We start from the raw sequence: 15,736 nt of genomic DNA on the forward strand, positions 1-15,736 counted from the left end.
CGTATGCACATATTTTTGAAAGAGCGCGCCCTTTTTCGTTTTTATAAAAAGGGAAAAATATACACAATTTATTTGTCAAATAAAACCAAAGTATGATTGACGGATTTTTGTTGGAATCGTCCCTACCCTACATAATTAGACGATCCACTCATCCGTCATCACCAGGGCTACGATTGGGTTTGTATCCATCCTTTATGGATTTGCAATTAGGTATGTATTATCTATAAATCTACATTAAATTGAGCAGTATTAAAGAGAAATAGTTAAATGAAAGACGACAGCTATGTCTATGAACAACTTCGCAGAATTTAATAAAATATAAAAGAGGAATGTTTTGCTTTTTGAAAAACGCTTAAGTCATGACTCAAGCCATTCTTATTCATTCTAATTCTAGTATTATTTAATATTTTGGGTGTTACATCAGGCCTTCTTCTTCTTCTTCTTGATACTGCATAGTTCCATGCAAGTAACTAGTAGTAAAGTCGTTGAAAAAAGGAAGACACTCACCACTACTCCTCTCAAACTAACTCTGTTTTTTTTTTTATTCTCTCTTTCTCCCACTGACCATGAATTCTTCACTCACAAGTCACAACCATTGAAATATTTTCATCCTCATGGGTTCTCAGTTCTCACGATTACTACTTAAGAATATGGTGCTAGAATAAAAAACAGAGAACTTATTCCTTAGATCTGGATAGGATCATCTTTTTCCCGGGTTTACCCCGTTTTTTCACCAGCTTCTATAAGAATTTTACCTCCTTAATTGATTATTCTGTGTGTTTAAGAAATGTAGATAGATTACCTTTGTTTCCCTACTCAGTGGTTCTCAAATGAGGTTCTGCATACGATACCCCTTGGGGTACTTGAGATTTTGAAAAATAAATATATATAAATATATTTTATAAGGTGACATCACTCAAAAAAAGGTTGAGAATACTTGCCCTACCTCTCATTGTTTCCTTATCCCAGAGAAAGGGACTGGAAAGATTTGTGACTCAAGTACATATTTTGAAGACTCGCGATTCGACTTGATCATACAATCAAAGACTTGAATTGTACTCGAAAGCTCTGACTCGCGATTCTACTATTACTCAAAAGTAATTTCAATTTATTAACTGGATATCTTCTAAGTATCTTATTTTCTGAGGACTTGAACTGGATCGTAGAACGTTACGATCTTTTGTTTCCCTACTTGATGATTACCCAAATGCCAAATGTCACCGAATATGAAGCCTGTACTTAATTAGGTATTTCATACACTAATAATCTATTTATTGTTTTCAACCATCAGTTCATCCGGCCACGAAATATGAAGTACTAATATTAATAATAATTAGCACAGAGGCTAATGAAGTTGATTTAGGAGACGCTTGGGGAATTCTTACAATATCATCATCATATATATATATTATTTGAAACGAATATATGACGTATCAGCAGCAGCGCTCGCGTGAGAAGTTGTATCTGTATTTGTATGCATATACTTATGTATTTATTTATCATTATGTTATACACAAGCATTCCACCTTGCGATCTCTAGGATTTACACTTCATACATACCTACCTCTCACTCACTCAATCCTTTTTTTCCTTTGGGGGTCTTCTTTTCTTTGTAGTTATATGATGTAGATACACAAACAGGGACGAAATTGATTATTCAAATTCCGTACTTCCCTCATTTTAGTACTCATCAGGAGGAGTACGTCCTCAAGTGGGATAATACTAAAGTACATAGATAATAGATTTGTAATTTAACATGTGTTGTTGGGGAAATTCATCTCTTTCTTCTACAAAGAGGAGGAGGAGGAGAAGTATGGGATGGAACCATCAGGAACATCTATTGATGTCTCAGAACTACTGTGTCTTCAGAGAGCCAGAAGTTCCTGCGAGTGTATTTTTGCTCTAAATATAAAGGATTATTGATGGAGGAAAATAGGATTGAAAACAATAGGAGGAATATTGTAATTGAAACAGAACATGTACCCAAAGCTTGATATCAGCAAAAATTGTATGCTTCCAAGTTGTACTTCAGATCACACAATTTATGTTTGAGGTAGAAGGTAACAAGTAGGCGATTTCTCAAAATGGCTAAAATGCAACTATCTGCATAGGTTTTCGTAGGATTTTTTTAGAGGGGGTTGTGGGGTTAGTTCAATAAATTCTATTATAATTTTTTTTTTAGGGGGGCGATACTGTGGACCCGTCTGATATGTTTATAAACTAGCCAACGATAAAATCCAGAAGAAAAACACTTATTAGCTTCTAGCAGGGAGTATCAGGCATTCTATTAGGCGTCGTATAAAAGACAAATTTTGGATTAATAATATAGAAGATAACTTCCCAACAAATCTTCAGTTTTACTCTCTATTTTTCATGAGCACACTCACACGTAACTACTCAATACTTATATAAATTCATGTGTTCTGTCCTCAAGAATGAAAGAATAATAATAAAGATTTTGGGAAAAAAAAAAGGTTGGGAAGATAGATGAGCAAGGTGGTGCCCGGTTCAGGTTCAGTGGTTCTATCGGTTCCAGTTCTTTCATTTCAATGGTTTCGGTCTCAGTTCTTTTTAATACATTATCAGTTTGGTAACAGGCACTTAAAACTAGGGGTGCAATTAGAAAATTCGGTCCCAGGAAATGATGTTCCATACAAACAGGGATGCAACTACCTTATACACAGACTGCATAGTACCCCAAATCCCAATAGGCGTCTTGAAAACTCGTATCAGTTTAAAATATATTGGTGTAGGGGGGAGCTTTGCATAGTGAAGTTAAAGAAACCCTGGTTTAAGAAATATTATAGGCCCCTGACAAGCTTAGTAGAAGACCTGGATCCATAATCTACCACACACCTTCCCTCTTGTATGTGCACTGTCTGGTGCCTAAAACCCCTTTTTCCGGATCCATGAGAAGCCCTTATCTATTTGGAACTCAAGTACAACTGTATCACCCTGGCAACGTAAAAACATCATTCGAAAACGGCATTGTGCAATTGAAAAAAAAAAAAAAATCGACTTATTGATTAAGGCTAATCAATTTTATATAATATATATAATATTTCCTTTATATATTCTATATAGGAAAAAAACATAAGAAGCGATACCTATAAGCAATATCTCGGTTCGACTTTGTCGGTTCAGGTTCTAGTGGTTCAAGAACCGGATGAAGTGCACCCTGTATACACATTATATGCACATGCCTGCAATATTTCATAAATATGACTACATTACGATTTCTTAGATATAAATATATTTATGATATAAATCATGGAGCACTAGTTACAGTGCACCAGGGGACTCGTTTTCATATATTCATACAGACAAATATATAGTTTCTAAGTTCATTCCCACCCCCCAGCTAACATATATCTAAGAAGGGGTACTCCAAATTTTAGCTGGGTCCAGAGCTGCGACTAGGATTTTTCTTTACAGATTGAGAATAGCTGTAGAGGACATTTTTTAAAGTTCTGGGAGCACGTCATTTAAAAATAAAAGATTTTTAGGGACAGGTATATAGAATATTGTGTTCAAAATTCTGCAATTCTTTTAGTAGATTACAATTTAAATTATGCTCCCTAGGGCTCCCCCGGAGTTACGACTCTGTTTGAGTTGGAAGGGATTGTAAGGATCAAAATGGTAGATTACTTCCCTGACATCATCAGGATTCATAGTTATGTCAATCCGTTGCGTGCCATGGAAGATGCAATTCTAAGAATGCAATAAATCGACAGCAAAATTGCATGTTCAAATAATGTTATTAAAAGGAAAATAATTGTCAAAGGATTATACTTCAATCGGAATTTGTAAAAGAGATATTGAAGCTCTATGTTTACAAAAAACCGTTTTAAGGAAACGAAAACTCCTTTTAATTTTGAAATATTTTCCATGGGAAAAAAGAAGGTCGTGTCATATGTCTGTTGGAAATCATGGGTAAAGAGAGTTCCAACGGGCCATTTTTTTTTCTCTTTCCCTCTCTTTAGAAATATGTACAGACTTCATTCTTTAAACAGATAATAATTAACGGCTTTAACCTCTATAATATGTATAACATAAAAATTCCATGAAAATTAACAAAAAAAGTTGTCAAAATTAAACTCAAAACTAATAATAGTAAGATATTGACGGAATATTAACACACATATTTTATTATGCAGTTCCCCGATTTCCTTTTTACTATATTATATATATATATATAACATATGCATATTGACTCATACAAACTAACAAACGAAAATTAATTAAATGTTTCAGTACCTCTATTCCGGCCCTCCTCCCTCCCTTCCTCCCTCTACGTATTCCTCCACGATTATCCTTCAAAAAGAAAAACACGGAAAGAAGTACACATTATTATTATATATTATCTATCTATATTTTATAAATACCCACCTGGCACCAATTTAAGTGAGGAGTACAGCATATACTATTATTATTTATTTATAGTTGATAACATCAGCACAACACCACACTGATGGTGCTACACATATATTTTTAAAATACGTGAGTACACAGGATGAAACGTCAAGAGGGGGACTGCTGAGGAAATGAAGCTGAATGCAGTATTTAAAAAATATTTAGTTGAGAGAATGTTCAATAGAGGACGCGTTATTCATTCACTACTTAATATTGAGGAAAAAGCGCCATCTAGTGTGGTATTTACACAAATTAATTATATCCTCTGCAAATAGATAAAATTGGAATCTATTCTAAAATTGAAAAATATTAATCATGGAATGAACTAACAAATTCATTTTTCTCAATGATACTTTTTTTTTTGTAAGGAGAAGATCCATCACACCTTCCCAAAAAAAAAAAAGAAGAATTCCTTAATTAAAATTCCATAAATAACATCAAATATTGTTTTTATTTTTGTAGTATTTGGCAGACATCCTCTTCTTCATGTAGGATGTTTTATCCCTACAAAATACCAAAAAACTTAATAAAATAAATATTAGAAATGGTATCTCAATAATCAAACGATAAAAAGTAAAAGAGCTTTTCCACAGCCTTTAATCTTTCAGTATTTATGTTAGGACATTGTACAAGTCATAACTTGTACTGTTATACTGTACAAGTCGCAATTTTTAAGTCTCAAACGTCAAACGTAAAATATCAACCATTTTGAGAACCGATTCATAATTAATTAATGCTCACATTTTAATTTGATCTATTAATACCGTATATTTCTTAATTAATTACGAAATAATGGAACGGTGTGGCTTATGTTAGATGGGTTATAATATGCTATTGAAAACCGCAGGTTTATTTGTATATTTTTTTGGGGGTGCATGAAATTTGGAATTTTTTTAAAAAAAAAAAAATCCAAACATTACATTTTTTGGAAAAAAAATTCAAATATTAAAATTTTTGAAAAAAATTCCAACATACAAATATTAAATTTTTTAGATAAAAATTTCAAAAATCTATAGCTATATATAAGATATTAATTTTTTGCAAAAAAAATTAAAAATTAAATTTTTCGAAAATAAAATACAAATATGACATTTTCTGGTAAAAGGAAAATTTCATTATTAATTTTTTTTTTGGGGGCGGCTGCAGCCCCTCCAGCCCACACCCAGCGGATGCCCCTGACTCTTAATATTACATGGATCATCTGATGGAATCCCAATCAGTATGTTAGTAAAATAAGTGTTAAATTCTTCGTATAAAACATTTCGTCTCATTTTTGGTTATAGTTGTACACAAAACAATCGTTACAAATATTTTGTACAAGTTACAGTTTGTAATAATAGATTGTACAAATTACAATTTGTGTGTCAAAATTGTCTCATTCAGTTACAAAATCGGTCTTGCTATTTAAAAATTTGTACTAATTGATTCTATCATTTCATTTTGATCTATTCAAATTGCTTGGTTATTACAGGGTTGCCAAGATGAATCCGGACAAAATTCAATTGTTAATAACACTGGTATCCTTGAGTTCATATCAGAGTGTTCCAATGAAGAAGTTACAGTCTTGTGTATTATATTCTTCCGATTTTTTAGCTCCATAACACTTATAGTCATGGAGCAAACCAAAAGATCCACTCTCATCGAACTCACTTGTGCAGGCCATGGAGCTATCATCAAGCTCATGGGATACGCCAGGAGCTCTGTCTACGACATCTACGCCAGGTTCAAAAAGGAGGAAAAATCCCCACATAGTGCCGGAAGTGATCGTAAAGTAACTCCTAGGTTTCTGGCAGGCCTGAAGAGGACCGTGCCCACTGATCCATCCTTGAATAAGACAACACTGGCCAGAAGGAAGGGTGTGGCTCGTATCACCATCCAAAAGACATCTGGGAGCTCAGTATGACCTCCAACAAGTTGTCTGTGTGGCATTTGTTGACTGAGAAACAGAAGGAGGTCGGGTTGGCCCACTGCAAGACTCGGCTCTCTAGGCTCGAGACGTCCAATGCAGGGCACACCATCATTTTCTCAGATGATAAAATAATTCATTAGTGAACGCAAAATGAACTCTCAAAATGACAGATGGCTCTCCCCGTTCAAGGATAATGCCCCCTATGTGTACATGTTCAAGAACTGCAGCTTCATCATGGCCTTTGGTGTCATCACTAACACAGGGAAGGCCATGCCACTATTCTTTTTCAAGGAGGGAGAAAAGGTCAATTCTACTGTGTATGTGGAGGGCTTCAGGTTCATTATGCTTCCACGGATGCAAGCAAACTTCCCTGAGCCCTATGAGTCGCAACAGCCCCATGGCACACGTCCGAGATCAAGAGTTCATCAGGATCAACTTTTACGATTTCTGGCCTCCCAATACCTGGCATCCAACTCTCCCAATTGCCATCCGTTGTATTACTTCTTCTAGGGAAAGTTGAAAAGGGAGGTCTGCTCAAAGCACCGCAATAGCGTGGACAGCCAGAAGGCAACCATGAAGAAGCAGTGGGCGAGGATCTCGGCTGCAGATGCGGAGAATGCCTCCAAGACATTCTGGCCCAGGATCGAGAAAGTGATTGCCGCTGGAGGCAGTCATATTGAATTAAATGATACTTACATGTCTAAAAAGTAATTGTTGTTTTATTGCTTACATCTCTATCTAGTCTACAATTTTAGAAAGACACTTTATCTTGGCAATCCTGTACGTATTTACGCGTAATATTAATGTGGACATTTAAAATGTGCCACATAATACCTATTAAGAAATAAGTAATTTTCATTTAAAAAAGTCAAAATTACATTATTAATATATTTACCATTTACCTCATTTTATAAAAGATTATTTAAAGCAGCCATTCTTAAACAGGGTTCGATTGTACCCTAGGGGTTCGGCGAAGTTCAAGACAAACATCCATCTCATATGATTTGTGATTAGATACTCTGCTTGACCAATTAAGAATGATTCAGTGAATGTTTATAGGAAACCACCTCAAGGGTGTCCGCGGAAATCTATTTTGGGGAGGGCCTCATATCATAATGGAACTTTCTCTTTTGAATAGAATAAATTAACATGAAATTTATAATATATTATATACTATACAATACATAGTTACATAAACTGGTTTCCTTGCTTTAAAAAAAGCAAAGGTAAAAAATCACCAACAATAGAAAAAGCTGTGGTTATGGAATCAGGGGTGTCCCCATTCAAAAATTACAATTTTTTGTAAAAAAATTGTAATTTTTCCAAAAAAAAACTAAAAAATTAAATTATCTGAAAAAAAAATCAAAAATACACAGCTATTCATAAAAAATTAAATTTTTTGGAAAAAAATTCAAAAATCCATAGTCATTTTCAAAAAATGTAATTTTTAGGAAAAAAATTTAAAAAATCTACAGCTATTCACAAAAAACTTATTTATTTTTTTGGAAAAAATAATCTAAAATCCAGAGCTGTTCAGAAGATGCGAAATTTTTTTCTAACATTAAATTTAAAATTATTCTGAAAAAATTTCTAAAGTGAGATTTCCAATATAAAATTCAAAAAAAAAAAAAAAATTCAAATATTAAATGTTTGAGAGAAAATCTTGAAAAATCTAGAGCTATTCACATACAAATTTGGTGGAAAAAAAATTGAAAATTAGAAAAAAATCCAAATATTTAATTTTCTAGTAAGAATCAAAAATATATTAATAACCACCCCTCCCCTGCGGACACCCCTGTGAATATATTTTGAATATCGTTAAGGCGATTCATATTGATATACTCATCAATATACTAATTAATTACTTTAAAAAAAAAAGAGAGTTTCTGATAGGGATGTAAATGATGTCACAAAAAATGTGACGTCATTTACATGTACCTACGCATGGGTGAACTAAAATAACCGTCCCGCCCATACTTAATGCACTTTAATATTAATTATATTCATTACTTCAAGCCCTTAGTCCATGTATGTATATACAGGAAAAAAAAATTGAAAAATCTACAGCTACTCACAGAAAATGAAATTTTTTGGAAAACATTTGAAGAAGTGTTGGGTTTTGGCCTGGAAATCTTAGATCCTTATAATGTTTGTAATACCAAACTAATTTGCTCAAAGTTTGGTCTTGTTTTAAAATTTGGTCTATTAAAATAAATCGGTCTTGATCGGTCCCACAATAAGAGATTTTTTTTTTTTATGTATGACACACAGTTATCGTTATTGTATTAGACAACCTTTTCTCCCATAAAAGAAACAGAGAGAAAGACCCAGAAACTTCTATTTAACTCTTAGGTATTCCCAGACCATCATTGTCATATTATTGCTCTACAATTAAAGTAAAAAAATGAGTTACATATTATCTGCATTTCCCAATTTTTAAATACAACAAAGTATTTTATTTGATATTAAAAGTAATATTGGTAATAAAAGATTCACTCGATTATGACACATGGTGTAGCTAAGGTGAAAAGAATCAAAGTGAAAAAAGAAATATAAAATATGGTGACCAAGACACAAGTGAACGAGTTAATGAACCTCATCCAGAGTCTCCGGGAGAACCAAGACACACTGGAGAGGAAAATAGAAGATAGTGATGATCCAGGCTATTAGGGTACATGATCCCAATGGGAATTTGGCTACATGGAATACGGTGGAGAATACAAATGTAATGAATTTGTGTCTCCTTCCCTCCGACTCTCTTTTATTGTATTTTCTTGTATGTATTTATATTTGTAAAGTACTGCTTTTACCTTTTGATATAAATAGTTTTATATTCTATGTATTTACCAGAGTAGGTTTTTGTATTAATAAGAATATACATAGATGTTCCTATAAACAAGGCTTGTCTTATTCTTCTATGCCTTTCCTTCTCCTCATTTCTCCAGTTCGTCATGGATCTCTCCTTTTAATAAATAATTGGTAACTCGGCAACCTTCGTCAAGATAGTGATAGATCGGATGGATCCCAAGTTGTCAAGCGAGCAAGTCTAGAGCAATTTTACCAATGGCTCATATTTGGAACATGTTCTACACAACGAGTGGTGTAGCAAAAGTCAGTGGAACACTGCAAGTGCAATAATTGTTAATGACGTTTGAGATGGACATGTTGGAAATTCCCCAAAATAAACTGAAAATCAAATTGAGTACGAGGAAGAAGATTTCAGAGATATTGGATCTGGTCCAGACACAATTCCAGAAGAAGTGACATATTATCGTCGATAAAGTGGATTGTATGAACAGGAGACCGAAAGAGGGGGAACCCTTTGATAGTTACTACAATCTTTATTGTGCAGAAGTGCAGAGCTCGAGGGGGAGACCCCGAATCAACGTCTAGCATCTAAAATTGTACACTGATTGAGTGATTTGGAGGTACGGGAGAGACTATTGTGCATATACCCTATACCTGCATCGCAGGAGGTAGTTGCAAAATATATTGCTTGCGAGTCATCAAAAAACAACAACGCAAAGGACAACACTGTACTTGAAAACAGGAAAATCAGTAGGGTAGGTTTTGGCAATCAAACCCGTATATACAAGAAGAATGATGAAAATCGCTTGATAAAGTAATTCTGGTGTGGATATAAATGGGATCACGGAAAGGACAGGTCGAAATGTTTAGAGGAAAAGGATATTTTGCTATATGTTGCAAATCTAAATCGAGCTGAATTCAGTCGGGAACCGGGAATGCTCAGACTATTCTTGCTATATTGAGGGCCGGAGATAAGAAAATAACTCGAAGGATACTTCAAGATTCATTAGCTGATTTTACAGTTGCCAATTCCATATTTATCAACGAGTTAGGACTGTTCAAAGACGTAAGAAAATATAATGTACCAGATGTAGGCCAAATTGTATACGATATATTGAACATAGTTGAGGAAGTAATGATTGAATTTGAGCATCAAGGAAAATGTGTTACGGAGAGAGTTCTCTTCTCACCAGATGTAGATGGGACAGCACTTTCGTGGATCAAATCGAAAGATTTGGGTATCTCTCCTCCGTGGTCTCCAAACATAAGAAAAGTAAAAAAAATGTAAGCCGTGATGTAAAATTCCATCAGACCCAACATTAGAAGAAATCGAGCTAATTCCTGAAGAATTGATAAATGAATATAAGGACGTGTTTTCTACAGAAGAAGAACTGAAATTTACAATTGTAAGGGATCAACGTCCTTTGATTCCCATTCTTAATGAGTATACATTAGATAAGATAGAAAATACTCGTTTACTCCGTCTCGTACCTAGTTAATGGAATATCAATCTAATGCAGAATAGAAAAGAAGTAAGGATCATGCAATTCCTGACGCATTATCGCGTGCTCCTGTCGATTATCCTTTAGAAGAGGATCGTATTACTGAGGCAAGCTTCAGAGAAGTTCCTAGAATAGCCGTCCAGACATGCATATCAATGGTTGACAATACGATTGACGTAATGATCGATAAATTGAAGCAATTTGCGCAAGAAGATGAAGAATATAAGGAATTGATATCTCCTATTACGGAGGATTTTCCACTATCATCAAAATCAAACACATTAACGCAATTTGTTGAAACCTTCGAGACTGAATATGGACCGAGGATGGTTTAGCAATATATGAAGACATAATTATTATACCCGTGAAAGCAAGAAAGGATATTTTAGATACTTCTCACTAAGCCAATTAGGGAATTGATGCAACAAAGCGACGATCTCGACAAGCAGACAAGCATTGGCCCGGAATAAATTTAGATACAAAAAAATGTAATCGAAAAATATGAGCAATGTCAGAAAATATTGCCTAGTCAAGGTCTAGAGTCGATGCAAGAAGACGTTCGACCAACGATAATTTTGAAGAGGTCGTATGGGATCTTTTTGAATACGCTGAAAAAAATAGTATATGTCGATAGACGGAAATTAGAATGTAGAGCTCAGAAGCTAGAACATCACAAGTTATAAGTGCAATCAAAAGTATCTTTGTTAGCACTGGGATTCCTTATAAGATTGCAAGAAATTGTTGCCCGCAATTTAGCTCGAGTGAGTTTTCGTCGTTTTTATTGACGTAGAATATTGAACAGCGAATGTCATCACCCCATTATCCACAATCGAATGGGTTAGCTGAAGCTGCAGTGATATCGTTGAAGGTTTTATTGGCTAAAACATCGAAGTCAGGGGATATAACCTAGGATGAATTTGTGAAAGGGGTATTAGAATTACGGAATACGCCACGGAATTATGGATTATCGCCAGCACAAATTGTTAATGGACATCCAAGGCGGGAAAATCTTAGAAAAAGTTTAGAAGAGATTGGGATTATATGTCTGATTATTTTTGAGGGAGATGAAAAGAGAAGGTATAGATTGAATGAGTCAAGTCAATGATGTGCTAATCAGGTTACATTTACAACGTGTTCGAGTAATAAAAGAGTCATTCGGTTATGACACATCAATTATGTGAGAGCAGAATCAAAGGCTTGGAAATTCAAATAGAGATGTTAAATACTATAACAAAATATATGGCCCTGATGGTAAAGAAAGTAATACTCTGGATTACAAAGTACATTTGAGCTATGAAGCATTATGTTGTTATTTTTATGTTATAATATGGACCTACATAAGTATGTAAGTATGGCAATACCTTGATAATCATATTTATAAGTTGTTATTTTACTTATTTATTTTACAAGTCATGTCTCATTATTGAATAAACATTCCATTTATGTATTGTACATTAAACTATTCCGTTTTTGGATTAATATTTACCCCCCCCAACTCATAGATTTTTTTTCTGCTGAGAACAAGCATAAAACTCACTTTGACAAAGTAGAAGATCTCCAAGATTATTTTTGGGGTGATATACCCTTTTTTAGTTTGAAAAAAAAAAGGATCTTTGAGTCAAATTTGGCCACTTTAGGCTGTAATATCGTTCTAAATATGATGTTACAATATTCTGCCCCTTGTTTGAATGATTTAAGGGTGTAAGATGTGCTAAATTTATTTGAAGTTTCCCTGATAGATGAAACTAACATAGCAAAATTGAACCTTTTAGTTTAAGTGATGGTTGTTGAACAAAAAGAAGACAAAATATCGTTGATAAGAACGGGAAATAATATGATTTATTGACTAACAAAATAATAATAAATATAAATAGTACAACTTTTTTCACACATTTGGTACCCTTGAAAGAACCGATTTTGGACCAAAAATACCATTTTAAGGATTTAATTTGATAAGAATCGGATTTTTAGTCGAAATTGGCCATTTTTAAATCCCTTGTACCAAATATGTACTCAAAAATTGTAATGTACCCGGAATTGCAAATAGACAAAATTTGAGTTTCTAATATAGAAGATAACTCTCGAAGAAATCATCACTGCTACTCACCACTTACACGTAGTTATGCAATATCAAGATGTAGTCTCTTCAAGAATAATAATAGCAGCTTCATATTTTTTTATATAATTGGATGAGCCAGGGTTTACTTTAGTCTCTAGTCTCTAGAGCGCAGACTGGATGAGCTTTAACTAAACACATATCTATGCAGTCCTAAAATACACTAAAACATGACTTAACGGAAATAATACACATTCAATCATACAGAAAAACTTTGCTTGATTAATATAGTGGAGCATTTTCGACCCAAAAATGACATTAATTTCAAATTAAAATGGCCTGTACCACACCAAAAATGGCTTGAGAGGCCTCCGACTTTATCAACGTCAGTTTTTTTTAAAATCTTTCCTAAAGAGAAAAATTATTTGTGTCAGGGGAAAAAAGTATCAGCCCCAAAACAGAACAGTCTATTTTACATCTAGGTATCTGTCCATAATATGTGCCTCTACCTACCGTGTGGTCCATTCAAATCTGAACACTTTGAATTTTAAACTTTAATAAGATATAATTTATTAATTAATCATAGAATTTCAACAAAATTAAGACCATAAACAGATCACTTAATCATTAATATAGACGTCCTTAGCGGTAATGATGGCTTTCAGGTGGTGGTGGAAGGCATGGCACTCGCTGTGGATATAGTCCTCTGTCAAGGCGTCCTATTACTGGCTGAAAGTAGCTTTGAGGGCCTTGGTGTTTGGATGACGGACACTGCAGGCATTCCCCTCGAATATGTCAAAAAAAAGTTCAAAAAAGCTCAAAATATTCATTTAAAAGAGTCTTATAACGGAGGACGTCGATTTATTTCATTGCTCGTGTCAAAAGTGGCCACTCCACTCTCACAGGCTTTTTCCACCCACTTTTTTGATAGTGTTGTCTGGTTTGAAACCCCGAGATCTCCCCCAGGGACATAAGGGGATTGGCCTGGACTTTTTTGCTTAACTCCTCCGGATCCAGTTTGGCCTTTTTGGCCTAGTCCTTCTTGTTTTCCAATGTTTTGTTTTATGAAACAAATTTTTTTGTTTTATTTTTGTGAAAGTGATGAAATGATGTTGAACTTATTCCTATTTATATTGAACCAATAACATCTTGTTATTATTTAATCAAAAAATATTTCGTCAAAACAACAACAAAAGTCAAAAACCAGAAATAAATATGCATACTGTCACTTAAATTATTTTAATCATTCGTCATTGCCTGATGCCTCCTTCTGGCAAAGTCATACAATGTAATTAATAACTTGTTTTTATATCCAAATACCTACGTTTAAAGGTTAGGGTGAGGCTAATACCTTCGAAATTATATTTGTATTTATATTGAACCCGCGTTTTTGTCCATTTCTATCCACAAACTATTCAACTTTGTCCTTTAGTAGTGCTCCAAATTGAACTTAATGTATAAAAAATTCACAAAAAAAAGAATTATAAATTGATGTATTCTATTTGAATGGCCAAATACGGATCAAATTATGTTTCATGGGTCAAATAAAGGTTATAAACTATAGATAACATTCCCTGGTATCTCAATTTATTCAAGAAATTGGAGTTACAAAGACTATATTTGTCTGTCTGAATGAATATATGAAAAAGAATCATAGGGTTCACTCCATGATATATTATATTATATAGCATTATACATTATATATATAGTCGATACAGCATTTCACTTGTATACAAGTTGAAGTGTAAATAGTGATCCCTCATGTAAATGATAAGTTTTTCTCTCTTTCTGTATGACAAAAAGTGACCGGGATCATTCATTTTAACATACCATTTTTACACAATTCTATATAGAGATGTAAATCGTGTGTATATTTTAGGTGGTTCGTTTTTTAGAATTGGTAATTTGAAGAAATAATTGTAACATTCCTGTGCTGTCGTTATTATTATTCAACTCCTGATGAGTGAGCTTCCTTTCCTACAGATTACAAATATATAAAAAAATCGGATTGAGCATTTGTGTGTGCTCATATATGACTGAAAGTAACCTTGAGGATTTGTTACTGAGTTATAATTGAGAGTCCTCCTTGGACTCAGAGTAGAATTGAGGATCGAAATCGGAGTAATTCTTGCCAAAGTTCTGGTTCATTTCCTTCTTTCCCTCCTACCTTGTCACAGGTAAGCTGGTCTCCTCCTCAATGTTCTTCAAATTGTTAGGGTAACATCTTGATTTTCGGTTTCTTTTTATTTTTAAAATGTTCCAAATATTCACAATTTTCAATACTAATTATATATAAAATTCTCTCTTTTTTTAAATATAACGCAAGTGATTTTTTTTAAATATAAATTTCCAAAAATTGATTTTTTTTGGAAGTTAAATATGAAAAATTAAATTTTTTGGAAGAATATTTTACAGCCATATATATACAATAAAAATTATGTTTTTGCAGAAAAATTTCAAAAATCCCTAGCTTTTCACAGAAAATTAAATTTTGTCGAAAATTTTTTTTTCAGCAAGTCACTGCCATTTACAACTAACTAATTTTTTTGGAAAAAAGTTTTAAAAATCCATAAAAATATTTTGAAAAATTAAAATTTTTTGAAAAAAATTACAAAAATATAATAATATTCACAGATAAATAATATTTTGGAAATATTTTTTATAAATCCATCGGGTATTCTCAAAAAAATAAATCTCTGGAAAATATTTTCAAAAGATAGGTTTCAAATATTACATTTTTTGGAAAAAATTTCAAAAATCCACAGTTATTCACAAAATTAGGTGTTGACAAAAAATTAAATTTTTTGGATAAAGGTTCAAAAAGTCTACTGTAATTAACAAAAAGTTAATTTTTTTTGAAAAAATTTCAAAAATTCACAGCCATTCATAAATAATTACTTTTTTTGGAGAAAAAATCTATATTTATTTTCAAAAAGTTAAATTTTTTGAAGAACAATTCAAAAATACAAAGTTGTTCACAAAAAAGTATTTTTATTCATAATATTTTTAGAAAATATTTTCAAAAATTAAATTTAATATAAATTTTTT

At 33.0% G+C, this 15,736-nt stretch overlaps 1 long non-coding RNA gene across 1 annotated transcript; it reads left to right on the top strand.

The window, feature by feature from the left end:
* Positions 1-71: 71 nt before the first annotated feature.
* LOC139904918 (uncharacterized) lies at positions 72-7,691 on the top strand. Its single transcript, XR_011779202.1, has 2 exons — positions 72-210; positions 5,885-7,691. It is a non-coding gene; the product is annotated as an uncharacterized lncRNA (long non-coding RNA).
* The last annotated feature ends 8,045 nt before the right edge of the window (positions 7,692-15,736 follow it).

The sequence above is a fragment of the Lepeophtheirus salmonis genome, chromosome 3 (genome assembly GCF_016086655.4).
Source record: "Lepeophtheirus salmonis chromosome 3, UVic_Lsal_1.4, whole genome shotgun sequence".
In the NCBI taxonomy this organism is placed as follows: Eukaryota; Metazoa; Arthropoda; class Copepoda; order Siphonostomatoida; family Caligidae; genus Lepeophtheirus; species Lepeophtheirus salmonis.